We start from the raw sequence: 16248 nt of genomic DNA on the forward strand, positions 1-16248 counted from the left end.
ATATACTGCTCTTCCAAAAAAACAACCTTTAGGTTCAAAACAACATCCATCGAGAAAAGAAATATATCCTCCTTGTATCGACAGGAATACTTTATCTGCATTGTAAAATAGCATAAATAATTTATGACAAAACAAAAAGCTTTTAAATTTACTGTACATGATTGTTAGCAAAATCAGAAATGTCAGTGTGGTAAGATCATGTACTTTATATAGTCAGTCAGTCAGTCAGTTCTGCCTTTCAACAACAGGGGGCAGTAGAGGTGCACCGTTCCCGGAAGCACAGCAATACCGGGTCCATGCGTAGAGCGGACGGGGCAAGCCCCACTTCCGGCTCCCTGTTCCAAAAATCCGTTTAATATGTGGTCCCCTCCATGGGGGACGTATCAGATATTTAACTGATAAAACAGATTTTTTTTTTTCAGATCCAAATACTTTATTAAAAAGTTCTGCACAATTATTTACATCGACACAAACACATTAAAACATATAATAGAAACTGCACTTAAAAAATTGGCACTGTCAACAAGGGAATTAAAAACATTTTCCTACTAAAACAATGATATTCAGAAATAGTCATAATATAACAGGCTGAAATTTTCCCACATCATACAAGTGAATGCCAATACAATAAGACATTACTGAAAATATTTTAAAATAGTATTAAACAAACTATCTGCAGAACCATTCACCATAAAATAAGCAAAAAAAAAAGCAATAAAAGCAACCAATATATTTACACACCATTAAAATCTAAGTAAACACATATGGCCATTTATACAATTAAAATGTCATCTCAAATGCATGCTTTTGATGCAAGATGAGCATCCTGGTTTCTTTTTATGAGCCCAAGTTATTTATGGAAAAATTAGGTTTTACAGGGGATCGGTAAATAACATGTTCGTGCAGTCTAGTAACATTCGGGGTGAATCATGGACGATTGATCTGAATTTCAGGACGATCAGTCCACATACGATCAGAATTAATCCACAATTACAACTTCCCAGAATATTATAGTAAAAGGATTAATTCCATGCCATGTGGGTGACGTAATCGTCCGTGAATTCATCCTAATACATGCCCCCATTGTTGTAAGTGGCATATTCATCCCGCAACCTTCTCTCCAGCTGCAGAATGGAGAATTTCTTCTCCATCCTGCGCTGCTTGCTATACTGCATGGAGAAGGTTCGGATCCCGTCCTTCACACTCTCCCACCATTCGGCCACAGAGGGGAAGGTAGGCTTCTCCTTCTGCCACTCGGAGAAGTGATCTAAGAAAAGGTGTCTAAAATCGCTCTCCTCCAGGATCTGCAGGTTCATTTTCCAATAGACGCCCCCATATACAGCGGCGTCTATGGAGGCAGTGGCCTCCACTGCCAAGTGGTCAGTGGGCCACTGTGGGGAGAAGGACACCTTTTCAAAAACAACGGGGGGTGAAGCTAAAATGTAGTCGATGCGACTGCTGGCTCCGCGACTATTATGCCAGGTGAAGCCCAGCATGCTGGGGTTGCATGTTTTAAAACCATCCACAAGTTTAAAGGAACGAATAAAATGGCGAAAATGCCCTGAGCTGACATCCTCTCTACCCTCCAACGCGATGTGAAATTCCCCTCCTAAAATCAAGTGTCGATCTGTGACACAGAACGGGGACAACTCTTCAGAGAGAGTTATACGGGACGAGGCCTCCACTGGAGCGTAGATGCATATGGCCCGGAGGCGCTGTCCCCTCCATGTGGCGTCCACTCCCAAAACCCTGCCTTGAAGAGCGGTAAATTAACTTACTTCCTCAAAGGCGCGGTCGCCAAAAAGAATCCCGACGCCTGAGGAGTGGACACCACCTACGCTCCAGTAGGATCTACCCCTCTTCCATTGTCGTGAAAAGAGAGCCTCGTCCCGCTGGTCCCGGAGGTGGACTTCCTGCAGAAAACAAATGCTGAAGGGGAAGATGCCAGCTGATTAAAAACCAACGTACGTTTTAAAACGTTCCTCAAACCCCTGACATTCAAAGTGACAATATTAAAATTGGCCATGAAATATTAAAATGATCAAATACAATTAAAAACAACAAACTAATTAGACAAAATGTAGATATTAAAGGAATTCAAACAGAAAAAACAGACCATAAGATAAGCCTTTATGCAGATGACGTATTACATTTTCTTAGGAATTCTCCAACCTCTCTTCTGAAGACAATATCACTTATAGATAAGTTCTCATCTATATCAGACTACTCCGTCAACTGGAGCAAATCAACAGTTTTGCCTTTGAATTGTAGTTTCCAAAACACAACTACTACTCCTTTACAGTCAGGTAACCTTAGATACTTAGGCATAAATTTTTCCACCAGACTCTCAGATCTAGTACAGATGAATCATATTCCTTTGTTAAAAAAGGTGGAAGAGGATCTTGTGCAGTGGAAATCTCTACCTATATCACTCATTGGAAGAGTTGCCACCATTAAAATGATGGTCCTGCCTAAAATCAATTACTTGTTCTCAATGATCAATAATAAACCCTCTATGGCTTGGTTTAAAGCAAGCATCTTGTCATTTTTATTGAAGAACAAACCATCACGAATCAGCTTGAAAACTCTGCAAAAAGCCAAAGGTAATGGTGGTCTAGAACTACCAAGTTTCTATCACTACTTCTTAGCCAACAGACTGCAGTATATAACAAATTGGATCAAATCAAGCCCGGTAGATAGTCCATGGCTGGACTTAGAACAAGCAATCTGCGGAGAAGTAAAATTGTCTGATCTGCCTTTTATAAGTGTTTTAAGAGCCTTAGTATTAACACCTCATTAACAGCCTGGTGGGAATTTTTAAAAATAACTAGGTCTCCACTTATCCCCTGCAAATTAACACCCATTTGGAACAATCCAGATATTTGCCGAAAAAAGATAAAATTGAGCTTTCCCTTATGGCATGATAAAGGGATTAGAAATCTTGAACATGTTATGCAAAACGGAAAATTTATTTCATTCGAGGAACTAGTCTCAAAATACGGAAGTAAATTTCTTGAGTACCAGCAATTCAGGCAAGGTTCAATCTTAATCAGTTTAACTTAGAAATACCTCCATGGGTGCTAGAATTTTTAAATCTTTCTAGCCCCAAATTATTGCAAAAAATGTATAAGTTATTGTCAAAAATGGATGACTCAATTTCCCTCCCAACCTCAAAATGGGAGCAAGATCTATCCATCGATCCAGATCAAAACTTTTGGAAAGAAATATGTTTAAACACCTTCAAAATGACTAAAACCCCCAACTTACAGCTTATACCATACAAAACTCTGCATAGAGCTCATTATACAGGACAAAGGATGTTCCAAATGGGCCTTATACACTCAAACCTATGCACCCACTGCTCAGGTAACTTTGTAGAGAACTACATGCATGCCATATGGTCCTGCACACCGGTGCAGAAGTTCTGGCAAAGGATATGTGAAGATCTATGAATTTGGTTTAATTGCTATATCCCAACCTCACCTACATTGTGCATTTTAGGTGATGCAAGTGTATTAGATATGGAAGAAAATAAAGTGCACATGATCCTTACTGCCTTAGGCATTGCAAAGAAAACTATCTTCATGAACTGGAAATCAAAAAATAATTTATGTGTTACTCAGTATAGAAATTTAATTCTAGACCACATAAGTTTGGAGAGAATGTCTAATTCCCTCCAAAAAAAACAATTGGGCGAATTGGATTCTCTCTGGTCCATTCTGGCCAATTCCATTATGTAGGAGGGGGTGGTCGGCTGTGGTCTCGTCTCCTCATGATTCTGGCGGGTGGTGGGGTTGGGCCCCCGGGCTATGGGCGGCTAGTGGCTTCTTGGAGCTGGGGGGGCTGTGGCTGCCATCCTGTGATGTCTGGGTGTCTGCCCTGGCTGGTGGTGGGGGGGGGGGTATTTGTCGTCGAATGAGTGGGTGACTGAGTACGGGCTGCCCTTCGGGGTGGGGGGGGGCTAGCTCTTGGCGTCGGCACTGCTCCGGGATGTTGTCGCCGGGGGTCTGTAAGCAGGCATTAGCATGACAGTAATGTGGTTTGAGGCACCGAGCTGGGGGAGGGGGAAAGCCTTGTAAGCTCCTCTTTGGGTGGTGCAAACAAGGTCCAGTGTGTTATTTCCCCGTGTAGGAAAGTCTATGTGTTGCTGTATTTTGGGAAACACACTCTTTAAGTCTGCATGATTGAAATCCCCAGCCAAGATGAGAAAAGCATCTGGGTGGGCTGTCTGCTGCTCACTGATGTGCTGGTACAGTTCATTCCGTGCCTCCCTCCTGTTGCTACCATTGGAGGTGGGAGGGATATACACAGTAAACAACAGTATAGCTGTATATTCCCTCGGTAGATAGAACGGCCGGCACTTAATAACCATAAACTCCAACACTGGTGAGCAGTATTTGCAGACCGCAACAGCATCGCAGCACCAGGCGTCATTGATGTAAACACAAAGCCCGCCACCGCGGGTCTTACCTCCCACGACGACAACTCTGTCAGCACGGTAGCATGTTAGCTGGTCAAGCTGAATGCCGCGGTCCGGGACACAGTCACTGAGCCATGTTTCCGTGAACACAAAAACACAACAGTCCTTTACATTCCTCTGAGATGAACATAGTAGTCGGATGTAGTCCAGTTTCTTATCCAATGAGCGTACGTTGGCCAGAACGATGGAGGGGATAGCGGGTTTGTGTGGGCAAGCCACCAGCCTAGCTCGGATATCTCCGCTCTTATCCCTCTTCTGCTTTCTCTCACGCCGCTTGAGGCACCTCCATTTTGGGCGAGGTGCAGGAGTGGGGGTCGGTGATTGAGTAGGCCTGCGGAGCAGACCCAGATCATTCAGCTCTTCGGCGTCCACAGAGTCTAACTTAAAAAGTTTGTTTCTGCCGATGTTGAGCAAAAATGTTCGGCTATATATGGGCTTAAGAACAGATAAACGCGACAAAGGTGTACAGAAACACTGCAACGTCCAGGACGAAAAACACAAAAACACTGTTTAGTCGGGAGAGAGAGAAGCCGCAGCGTGTGCACGCGCCGCCATTTTGGGAGAGAAAAAAAAAATTAAAAAATTAAATTTGACTTCTGAGGTACCACTGTATCCTGTAAATTTTAGAACGTGAAACGGTCGGCTAAGTTGACCTCGAATGGTTCTGCGTGCTCATTGGTTATTGCTACGTATATCTGGAAGCAGAAGCTGTAATTTTTATTTCTCTTGGTCTTGATTTGGGCGATCTTCATTTACTGTTTGTGTTCCATTGCTTTAAATAACGTCTGCAAAGGGTCCTTTCAGTCGCTTGCGTGGTTTTCTACACACCTGTCTGGGATGCTTTAAGTGTTCCAGCTTTCGTGTGCGCAAGCCCACTGCACCATCCTTGACTGTTGCAACGGGGGTTGCTAAAAATGACAAAACCCCTGCAAAGGTCGGGAGTGGCATCCACCTCCCCAGTGGACACGGGGATCACCAGCATGCTCCTGTTGCAGCAGAGGCAGGGTCCGAGTGGGCGGCAGTTTGGAAGAAGATTGCAGCCCTCGAAGACAAGGTGGGCCGTTTACGGTCTGAGATCTCCGTGCTTGCTGGTGCCCTGACTGACCCACATATATCCCGGAGCAGTTCGGAGACCACTGGGACTCCTGTTGTAGTCTCCACTTCAGCTCCAAGCTGTTTCCCACCCCCTCCTCCTCCACTGCCACCTCCTCCTCCTCCACCTGCTAGTATCCAGGGCCCCAAGCAGAAGACGAGTCATCGTCAGGGAAGTGGCGCAGGACCCACCAAAGGCCCCAACATGGTGGATGTCCTGGCGGAGCTGCCCTGCGTTAAACTGCGCCCGGTGCTGAGGTCGCCAGGTGGGACGCCAGTGCCGAGGAGGGGACTGACGCAGGGGACGCCCATGGCCTCAGAGGACATTGCTGCCATTTTAGCAGAGGCTCTGAAGAAGAAATTCAAGCAACAGAACCACTCTGATGAGTAGGAGCAGCAGGCCTCTGAGCCCTTAAACTTTTTTTACTTAAATTTTTTATACTTATATAATTTTTATACTTAAGATTTTTATACTTATATACTTTATATACTTAAACTTTATATACTTATACTTTATGTACTTATATACTTTATATGCTTATATTTATATACTTATACTTTGTGTACTGATTCTATATACTTATTAATAAATAATATATTTATATCACTATTATTTTTAAAAGAGTTGCTGATTTTGTAATACTGCTGCAGCATTCTCCACATGCTAATCACTGCCCCACATCGAATTGGCACTTTGATCTGCCACATATCACTTCACTACCCCCTGTTGAATGTTGCATCGTATGTTGTTAGATATCTTCATTAAGGACATTAAGTACTTCATTATTAGGCTGCACAATATTGGAAAAGATGTATTTCTCCAATTAGTATTGCAGTATTTAATTAAATTTAAAATGCTTAAAACAAACATCTATTCATGAGTGATTAAAACGGCAAGGATGAAAATGATTAGGATTAGCTCTTGCCAAAATAGGGCTTGTAAACTTTTGTGGTAGTCAGAATTAACCCAAACAACTATGACTATACCCAACGGAAATCTTTAGTAAAAAGCGAAAGATTTATACGGGATGAAGAGAGACCCGAGTCGATATGGGGCTGCCGCTTAGCAGGTCCCCGTTAGCCGGGTCTCCGTGACGCCCCCGCTCTGAGTAGAATGCCCAGGGGCGTCGCAGCTGTCGCTGTCGGGGCCCCGACTCCTCCCTGTCCTCCTGTCCTCTCAAGAAACAGCAATCATTTAAACAAACATGAGGGAAAATTCAAAAGGCAAAGATGACGTCATGCCTTACCTCAGCACAGCTGTCCACCACACAAACAGCGTGTCACCTTACTTCAAAATAAAAAAAAATAAGAAAACCGGAAGGAAACGGGGGCCACGCACGGACAGGGCCCCTCCCTCACAGCACATGCAGCTAATTAGCTGGCCATCCAGAGGCACTCAGTCTATTAGTCACCCACTCAGTCAGTTAGTCAGTCAGTCAGTTCTGCCTTTCAACAACAAGGGGCAGTAGAGGTGCACCGTTCCTGGAAGCACTGCAATACTGGGCCGATGCCTGGAGCGGACGGGGCAAGCCCCACTTCCGGCTCCCTGTTCCAAAAATCTGTTTAATATGTGGTCCCCTCAATGGGGGACGTATCAAAATAACCTTTTCATACCAAAACAAAATGTAAATCAGCTCAAATACATGAATAATAAATATTATGCTTGTACTACTTACATTAACACATAATCACAATGTATGAGGCTGAATCATTCCTACACTATGCAAATCATGCCAACACAGTACAATAAGACTTTCAAAGATAATATTAAACAAATAGAACTACACACAGAAAAATAATGGTTCTTTAGAAGTCTGTGTGGTTCCATAAAGAACCATAACCTACTAAAGAACCATTTTATGTAGTGGATGGTTCTACGTGTTAGTCATATGGTTCTTTGGGATATTGAAGGGTTCTTAATTCTTATTCGAGTTATTGGATGGTGGTGGTGGGTATAAATTTGCAAAATAATTGTCCCTCTCCATAAGCTGCACTGAAAAGGAGAAGATGAAGGTTTTTCTGAATTTGTAAATACAACGAAGATCATGAAAGTACATTTTACAAGAAAATACTATTGTAGTCTTGCTACTTGAGAATCCCATGTATAATTCAGTATGATACTTTTAGTGTCGTTGTAATTGTTTTCTTAAAATACATTTTTAATTTTTGTCCGAAATATCAGAGTAAAATCCCTATGGTTTTGTGGCTTCCACAACCTGCGCATGCGGCTGACGAGTCCTGGTAGAGTGCGGCTCGTGCGAGGGGGTTACGAGGTTTTTTTCTCAGAAGACGATCGGGAGCAGTTACAGTACAAGAGCAGTAAGGTAATTTTTTAAATGGGGAAAAATGTTTTGGAATAATTTAACCATCAGAAGGCAATTTAAAATGAACTATGAGGATCGGATTAAAAAAAAGTCCCACGAGTAATTTTTTGACATTCCGAACGATTTTACTAATTTGACGATAGGGAGTTTTTTTTCCCGTATGACTACCAATAAGAACTTCAAAGTAGTTGAAGTTTTTTTTTTATTTTATGTGAGGGTCTGTGGCCAATCGTATGTAGGAAATTTATTTCTGCTTTAAACGCTCAATTGCTGTGTTTACTGAAGGATTTTTATTTAAAATAAATACTATTAGGGTGATAATCCATATCATCCCGGACACTTAGAGCTACTTTGGGTTATCCATCCATCCATCATCTGAAACCGCTTATCCTATACAGGGTCGCGTGGGGTCCAGAGCCTATCCTGGACGCAAACTTCGGGTTTTTCCGAACTGCTTTAAAACCGAAAAGCTCCTGTGCTTGACTAATTAGTTAATTTCTTCTTGTGCTTAACCCCCTGGGGCCTGAGGCCTTTTTTCCACTTTCGAGGTAGTCTGACATGCCTTGACATTTTAAAATATTTCACCTATCTAAAAAACATTTATCCCAAAGTGATACATTTGCTTTTATTCAGCACAAACTCAGCACCAATAATCTGAGGCCTCTTAGAATGTTATTATTCTATTTTTTGTTAAAATCAACTTTAAACATATACTTTTCAAAAACCTATTTTCAGACATGCTGAGAAATTGTAAAAAATCACATTATAGACATTTCTAGGTAAGACTTTTGAGCTCTGAAGCTTATAGACACAGGGGTTGGCTACACATAGGTGAAAGTGACATTCTGAAATTTTATGTAGTTTGATTACTAAAGTGTTAGAACTTTGGAGTGACACTCTTTTTCTCAAAGTCAATGGTCTTCACAATGAATATTGATGAGATAGGTGTCCTCACACCTGTAGTAGTTTGCATACTGTCAATGGCCCATCAGTCTGGAATGTCACTGCACCCCACACCCATCACTTTGGAAAGGCAGTTTGAAACGCAAGAAAAGTAGCAACAATAAAATCCCTTTCACAGTTTATTGATAGATGGAATGAAAAATGAAAAACTGTGACTATATAAATATAGAAAGCGATAAATATGATGCAGTGACTATTATTGACGCTCTGGGGACGAGGGCATCATCGACCGCGTATCTTTCTCGTGTATTTCAGTTTATATCTCGCTGAAATCATTATGTAGAATCATGAAAAAAACACTGACTAAATCCGTTATCTGTCTTCTTTTCAAAACTTCCATTGTCAGAAGTATTAACGTTTTTAAAATTAGGTTAAATAGGCAAAAAAGCAAATCGTGTCATCTTTCTTTGTTTTACTTGCGTCGGGAGCGTGTAGGACTGCTCTCAGCGGAAGATCGCTATTCATGTTCTAAATACGCTGCGTTTGAATCGGCGACCACGTGATTGCAGGCACACAGGCTTAGCCCACTGAGCTATGAACACAGGTATGAGCTTCGCTGCTGAAAGTGGCAACACTGGCGCAAAGCTTCAGCGGCAGAGACGTATCCGTGTGCTATATTGTAGCCGATCAGTGTAAACACTACCCAGACATGTGCTCTTGTTTATTTCGGTCACAATGGGCGTATTCACATATTTCTTTATCCAATACTAACTGTCGGATTATCATGTTGTTATCATGCGAATAGCGCAATTTGCAAGTGGGAAGGCGATCAGAGCTGCTTCGAGATGCAGACGCTTAAGTCAGTCACTCTTGTTCTTTCAATTCGTATCACGAAGCTGTAAAAATATATTTAGTTTCTACCTATATATATTTGAAAAGTAGACTGTCCAAGGTTTCTGAGAGTATTTTTAAAATGTGTATATGACAAAAACTCGCGGAGTTATTTAAGCGGTTTTGCGAAATTTCTGTCAGATCCCGCCAGCAGGATCGCCGGTCCCAAGGGGTTAACTGGTTTGTTTCCTTGATTGAAAGACTTATCCAGCATGTTTCACATTAACATTAAGTAACACATGCATGGTTACAGGAGACTCAGCAAGAATTCAGCGCTCAAGTGAAATCCAGGTCCTTTTAATTGAAATAGTAGTTTACAAATCCTGTTCAAGCTCAAAGTGTCTGGGATGACATGGATTATTTGGTCACCCGAAATACCATCGTTAGCAAACGGTTAAGATCTGCAAATTAGTAAGTTAGTGCAATACGTCCCCAGGACGGAACAGACAAACCTTGGCTATAAATAAGAATTAAATTGATTAGGTGAGAACGATCTGTTGTGACTATAGTTTGCAATGTAACCAATTAGGTTTTGTTTAGAGCCCTACCACTGAGTTTGATGGGTGACTATAACTGATAATTTTAATGGTTGTTGGTATCATTTAAATAATTTAAATTATAATTTTAGAAATATATATAAAGGACCAAATATATATAAAGGACCAAAGGAGTTGTAACCACCATATTGCAGCAATAAAGCAGGAGTGCCAAAAGATGAGGCCAGTGCCTCCACAGAGTACAAAGGTACAGAAGATACTATATTCAACAGCACACCACTGCAGAGGTCTTACAAGAATTCCCCTTCTTTTCTATTCCAGTCTTGGTGAGTTAAGATGTTAATGTGCATCAGTTTAGTACATATGTAATTCTGCACTTTGCATTGAATAGAATAAATAATTTGTCCCATATTTGCTTCAAAACACCAATAGAATTAATTCATTTAAACTACATGTTTTGCTTCAGCTGTGTGAAGAAGCATCAGCACTTCTTAAGATTGATGTGGACAAGCAGGTCATCAAAGGGTTCAATAAGCTGGCAAGCCAGCTTGTGTCCATGGCACCTGAAAGCAACCTGAAGAGGCTTTGCCTGCAGTCTGTTGATGAGAGCCAGACTGATACTGAACGAAATGGTAAGCTACACAAGTCTCTTATAATACACTGAAAGACTAAATCAGATAGGAGGATAGTTAAATCTACCAGAGTACAATATTTCTCATTGTATCTGAAAGAACTGTTGCTAGTCTAAGGTAGTCTGTTTAACCCTATTAATTAGGTCATCAGCCCTCCTTCCACTGTTACTTTTGTTGTCTAAGTGCCAAGTCAAGTTAATCAAATTCATGGTGTTACGATCAAGTACACCTTAAATTAGATAGTGAAGAACATGTGTGGGTTAACTGTACAGATGCTGTGGTTGTTAACGGGGCTTCATGTTAAATAATAAGCAACAGCAGCAGAATAAATAATGCAATTTTTTCCCATTGCACCTCACTTTTAGGTCATTAAGCCTCATGAAGCTATTATAATTAATTGTTTTAGGTAATTCTACCACATTGTATTACAAGTATTTGTGGTTTATATCCAGTGTTTTCCTTTTGATGGTAGCATGTAATTAGGATAAGAAGTTCCCCTTATTTATTTCAGATTTCACTTAATCTGTTTTAGGTCTTTAAGCCACATTCATTTCAGATTGGTATGAGTGTTTCAAAACTTTGCCGAATCAAATTTGTGAGTTTTGTTAAATTATTTGTGATTTACAGGCCAATTGGTGAATGCAGTTATACTCCTCCTACCATCCATCTTCATGGAAAATACACCCCAGCTGTTTGTAATAGATAAGGTTAGTCATTTTGTGCTTGTGGTGGACAGTCTTGAATTTGTTCTTTTGAAAATGCGAAATGTGTACTTCAATGTTTTGCCTGATATTAGATTTTTATATATGCTGTAGGTTTGGGCAACACGGGAAAGGTTTCATCACATTTTTTTTTTTCATGCAGGATCACAACCTATGATCTTATCATGATTCTTTTTTATGTCAGTTAAGACTTTTGCAAGTTACTGAACAGTACAACCAAACAAATTCCCCAATAAAAAAATTGGCCATCTAAGGTAACAAAATCTAAAAAGAAAAAAACACATTACTTAGGTGAACCTTATTTTTGTAAATTTCTGTTTGCATTGTGTCGGTTTTGGAAAATCCAAACAAGTTCCATATTACCAAAGTCAAATTCTTTTTAGAGACCATTGTTGCCCATACCGCTATTTTGCGAGATAGGAAATGTGAATTTAGAAATAATTAGATATTAAGTGCATTTTCAATTACAGGACAAATACCACTGCTATGTCCCACAAAAAAATACATCTAATGTATTAAGTAATTTTGTTGTTAACAAACTGGGATTTTGTATGCAACTAAACATAGGAGAAAGCTGTGATTTGTAATTATGATTTGTAAACATGACAGGTTTACAGAATACAGATTTAAGACCCAAATGTTTTGTTTCAGGAACCGATAAGCCCAACACCTACGATCATCTTGAGCAGCATTGATGGCAAGCCCCTGAGTGACAGCACAGATGTTACTGTCATGATGGATGGTCACAAAATGACAGCGGACAATGGAGAGACAGACATTTCTTTGGCCATGGCTGTTTTGTTGGCCCTCTATCATGTCTACAACATTGCATATCCCTGTCAGCTTTAAACTTTAAAAGTTTTTTTTAATTTTTAGAGATGTTTATTCTGAAGCTTGACACTTTAACAACACGTGTACCAATAGCTGTGCAGAGAGTTGCCAATGCCCTGAATATTTCTTAAAAAGCACATTGTATGATATTAGGATTTTAGTTCAGTTTCTAAATAAATAAAATGGAAAACCAACTTCTATTTGCATTTCTCTCTCGGCTTTACACAATATTGCAATGTTAAATAATAACATTATTAGAAGAACCATTTTTAACTAAAGAACCATTTGAAAAGGGTTCTTTATTTAACCCTTAGGAGTCTGAAGGTGTTTTGGAGCCCTGAAGAGATTCTGACATGTCCTGACATTTGTGTATTTTTCAGTTACTTATAAACATATAAATGTCTAAAGTCTGATAACATTGTATTCAGCAGAAACTGGGCTACAATAATATATGAGCAGCATGTATGTACAAGTCTTTATATTGGAGAAAAAAATAGTTATGCGTGATTATTGAAAACAACAAAAAAATAAGTCACTGAAATTAGACCACAAAACACATTCATGACATTTGTGTACAAGATTTTTGTGACCTGGATCTTGTAGTGTAGAGGTTTTACTTCAAAATGATGTGACAATCATCTCACTCACTCATTTACAGAAAACAATACATTCATTTAAATTTTCTAAGACACTTTTTGTTTAGAAAGGCCATATGCGAGGAGGTGGGAATGCTCATGAATAATGCTGTTCACACCAGAGAAGACAAAGACCTGCATAATGAGCTGTATAATTACCCCTTTCAGTCAGGTATGGGACAGAGGAAAGTGCTACAAGAAAATAATTTGAGGACAGAAACATATTTCTTGGTTTGTGGTTTATTTAGCATGCATGTCCCGATGTGAGGTGCTGGTGAAGGCAAGGGTGATGCAGACACATTCCTAAAAACAAATAAATAAAAAAATGTTAGCATCTCAAACATTTACACCCGAAATGTTTGTGCTAAACAACATTACCGATAGCAGTATTATAGGCTAAACAAAAGGGAGCCAAATATATATTAGCAACCATAATCTAAAGCTATCCAAAACGAGGTGAAATACATTAGAACATTTACAAACATCTGTAAACTCCATAAGGCATTATCTTAGCCACCAGGAAACAACATGTTTGCTACATAAGGCAGCATGTTAGCAGAGTTATCTACATGCTACACTAACCTATGTAAATGGCATTGAAAGCCAATGTTTCACATAAGCTGACAAAAGCTAGCTGAAGTGAGGAAAATATTTACTAATATTAGTTTAATATTATCAGAATAAGAGTTATATAAGACTTAATAACTTACCCCAGGGCTGTCAAGTTTTGAAGACAGGCAAGAGTGACATTCCACAGGAAGCCTTTTCATTGGTTGTTGTGTTGTATTTTACCCAGATACAATAGTACTATTTTCTGATTGGCTATTGTGTAGGCCCTTTCTTTTTTTTTGATTGGCTGGTAAGTGACAGGCTCTTGGGGCAAATCTTGTCCGACTTCAACGTCATGAAAGAGGCGTGTTTCCGACGGGAAGCGACGTTTTTCTTGACGTTTCGTGACGTTTTCATCCGAGTTCCGACTTGGAGAGAAATAGTCGAACGCACTATTAGACTATGTGTTTTTAAGCCGGGGGGCGTGGCCTTGTATGCATGCTGCCCGGACTGTTTTCCGTGTGAATGGCTGTGGGCGTGCCCTGCCTCGGGTCATTAGCAGATAATGAAGTGTGACAGAAATTCTGTGCCTCTCCTTGGTTTCACATGGATTACATAAACTGAAAATATTTATTTTTCATTTAAATTGCTTTATTTAAAAGTAGACACTTTAAGCTTTCTATGGATATATTTCTCATGTCTGTCTGTGCAGTATTCGCGGAGTTTCAGTTCATTTTAGTGACGTGTTTCAAAAAGATTTTCGCGGAGACTGAGACGGCTGAAAGCGCACCCTGTTTCTTTTCTTTATTTTACAAAAGCACAATGTTTTGTGGATATTGTGAGTATACATGAATAAAAGTAGACCCTTTACAGATTCAAATGATGTACTACACTTACGTGTATGATCAAACATGACGACGCATTTTAAGTTCTTTTCACGGTTACCAGAAAAAAATGCAAGTGTCCCCGCTGGCGGGTCCGCCGACTGCTAAGGGTTAACCATCTGGGCCCACAAAGAACGTTTTTGAGAAGGGTTCTATAAAGAACCTTTTTCCCTGTAAGTTCTTCAAAGAACCAGAAAAGGTACCTCGAAGAACCATTTTTGATGGTTCTTCGTGGCACTTTTGTGGGTTCCTTAAAGAACATTTAAGGAAATGGTTCTTTAAAGAACCTTGGTTTGAAAGGTTCTTTATGGAACCAAAAATGGTTCTTCTATGGCATCACTCTAAAGAACCATTTTCGGTTCCAGTTAGCACCTTTATTTTTCTGTGTGTACCTGCAGAACTATTACCCATAAAACAGGAAAAGGGCAATAAGACCAGCAAATACAATTATACACCATTTAAACCTAATTACAATTATATGGTCAATAAAACAATTAAAATGTCACCTTATATGCATGCTATTAAAAAGTTAAGACCTCTAATCCTCTAGAGTCGACGGCATCGTTGGCAATGCAGCGATCTCTCTTGTGTATTTCAGTTCATAACTCACTGAAATCTTATTATAGAAACATGAAAAAAAATGCTGACTAAATCAGTAATCTGCATTCTTTTCAAAACGTCCATTGTTGGAAGTATTAAACTTTTTTAAATTAGGTTAAATCGGCAAAAAAGTAAACCATGTCACCTTACTTTGTTTTATCTGCATCGGGGGTGTGTAGTACCACTGTCACCCGAAGATCGCTATTCACATTCTAAATAGCCGCATTAGCGCGTATTCAGATTGCATTCGCATGGTAATTTGATGAACAGCGCAACGGTGAAACGCGATCCAGATACATCCCCTTCAGCGCCATAAAAGGGGGGAGGGATGTGGCCAGGTGACAATGGCTCATTCATACACATGAAAGTTGCTACATATTCAATGAAAGGAGCCTGAAATAGTTACATGAGTTAGGTTTTTCTTGTTTATTTATCCAAATAAATATTGCAACTACACCATTTAGTCATCTTCGTGTAGCCAAGACTTTGGTGATCAGATATCTGGGATCAAAACAAACTGCCAGCATTGCTTAAAATGTAGTTTTATAATGTTTCTGCAAGTGTTCCAAACTGCATTTTGCCATGTCTATACTTTGAATGTCAAATTACAAACTTCACATAAATCTAACATATTTACAAAGTACACTAAGATTAAGATGAGTTTGTTGCCAAACCAAATATATAAGAAATAATTTATTTGCCAGGAATTAAGTTTTTGATATTGAATGAAATGTGTGAGCACGCCCCAGTTAGTGAAAGTGTGTCCCCTACCCCAAGACTACAGAGGGTTAAAAAGGAACACATCCGCATGACTTCCAAGCTCTGCACAAGGGTTGGGCTAAAACGGCATCATACACCTTCCCAAAATACATAAAATCAGTAACCTTGGGAATAAAATAGGCTAATCGCACAATAAACAGCACAACAGATCAAAATGTTAATAAATATTAATAATGTTAATTAGGGGTGTCAACAATAATCAATTCGGCGAGGCATCGCGATGCGGGGCATGAACGATTCAGCATCGATGCGGCAAAGTGCCATAATCGATTATGTCACTGTTGATTTTCTGGCGGAAAATAAAGTTGTGAAGTTTCAAATACTTCCGGTTCCGGCGGAATAACAACAACAACGAGCAAGATGGCTGAGGCGGAGGGAGATGACCGCGATAGACGGGTTATTAAAAACGCGCCCAAAGCTTGGAAAGC

At 39.9% G+C, this 16248-nt stretch overlaps 2 non-coding genes and 1 pseudogene across 2 annotated transcripts; all 3 read right to left on the reverse strand.

The window, feature by feature from the left end:
- Positions 1-255: 255 nt before the first annotated feature.
- LOC140585601 (U2 spliceosomal RNA) lies at positions 256-448 on the reverse strand. The gene has a single exon (XR_011987550.1). It is a non-coding gene; the product is annotated as a U2 spliceosomal RNA (small nuclear RNA).
- Positions 449-6489: 6041 nt separating this feature from the next.
- Positions 6490-6620, reverse strand: LOC140585610 (U5 spliceosomal RNA; annotated as a pseudogene).
- A 418-nt stretch (positions 6621-7038) lies between these two features.
- On the reverse strand, positions 7039-7230 carry LOC140585607 (U2 spliceosomal RNA). The gene has a single exon (XR_011987551.1). It is a non-coding gene; the product is annotated as a U2 spliceosomal RNA (small nuclear RNA).
- Between the last annotated feature and the right edge of the window lie 9018 nt (positions 7231-16248).

This window comes from Paramormyrops kingsleyae, unplaced genomic scaffold (genome assembly GCF_048594095.1).
Source record: "Paramormyrops kingsleyae isolate MSU_618 unplaced genomic scaffold, PKINGS_0.4 ups33, whole genome shotgun sequence".
Classification (NCBI taxonomy): domain Eukaryota; kingdom Metazoa; phylum Chordata; class Actinopteri; order Osteoglossiformes; family Mormyridae; genus Paramormyrops; species Paramormyrops kingsleyae.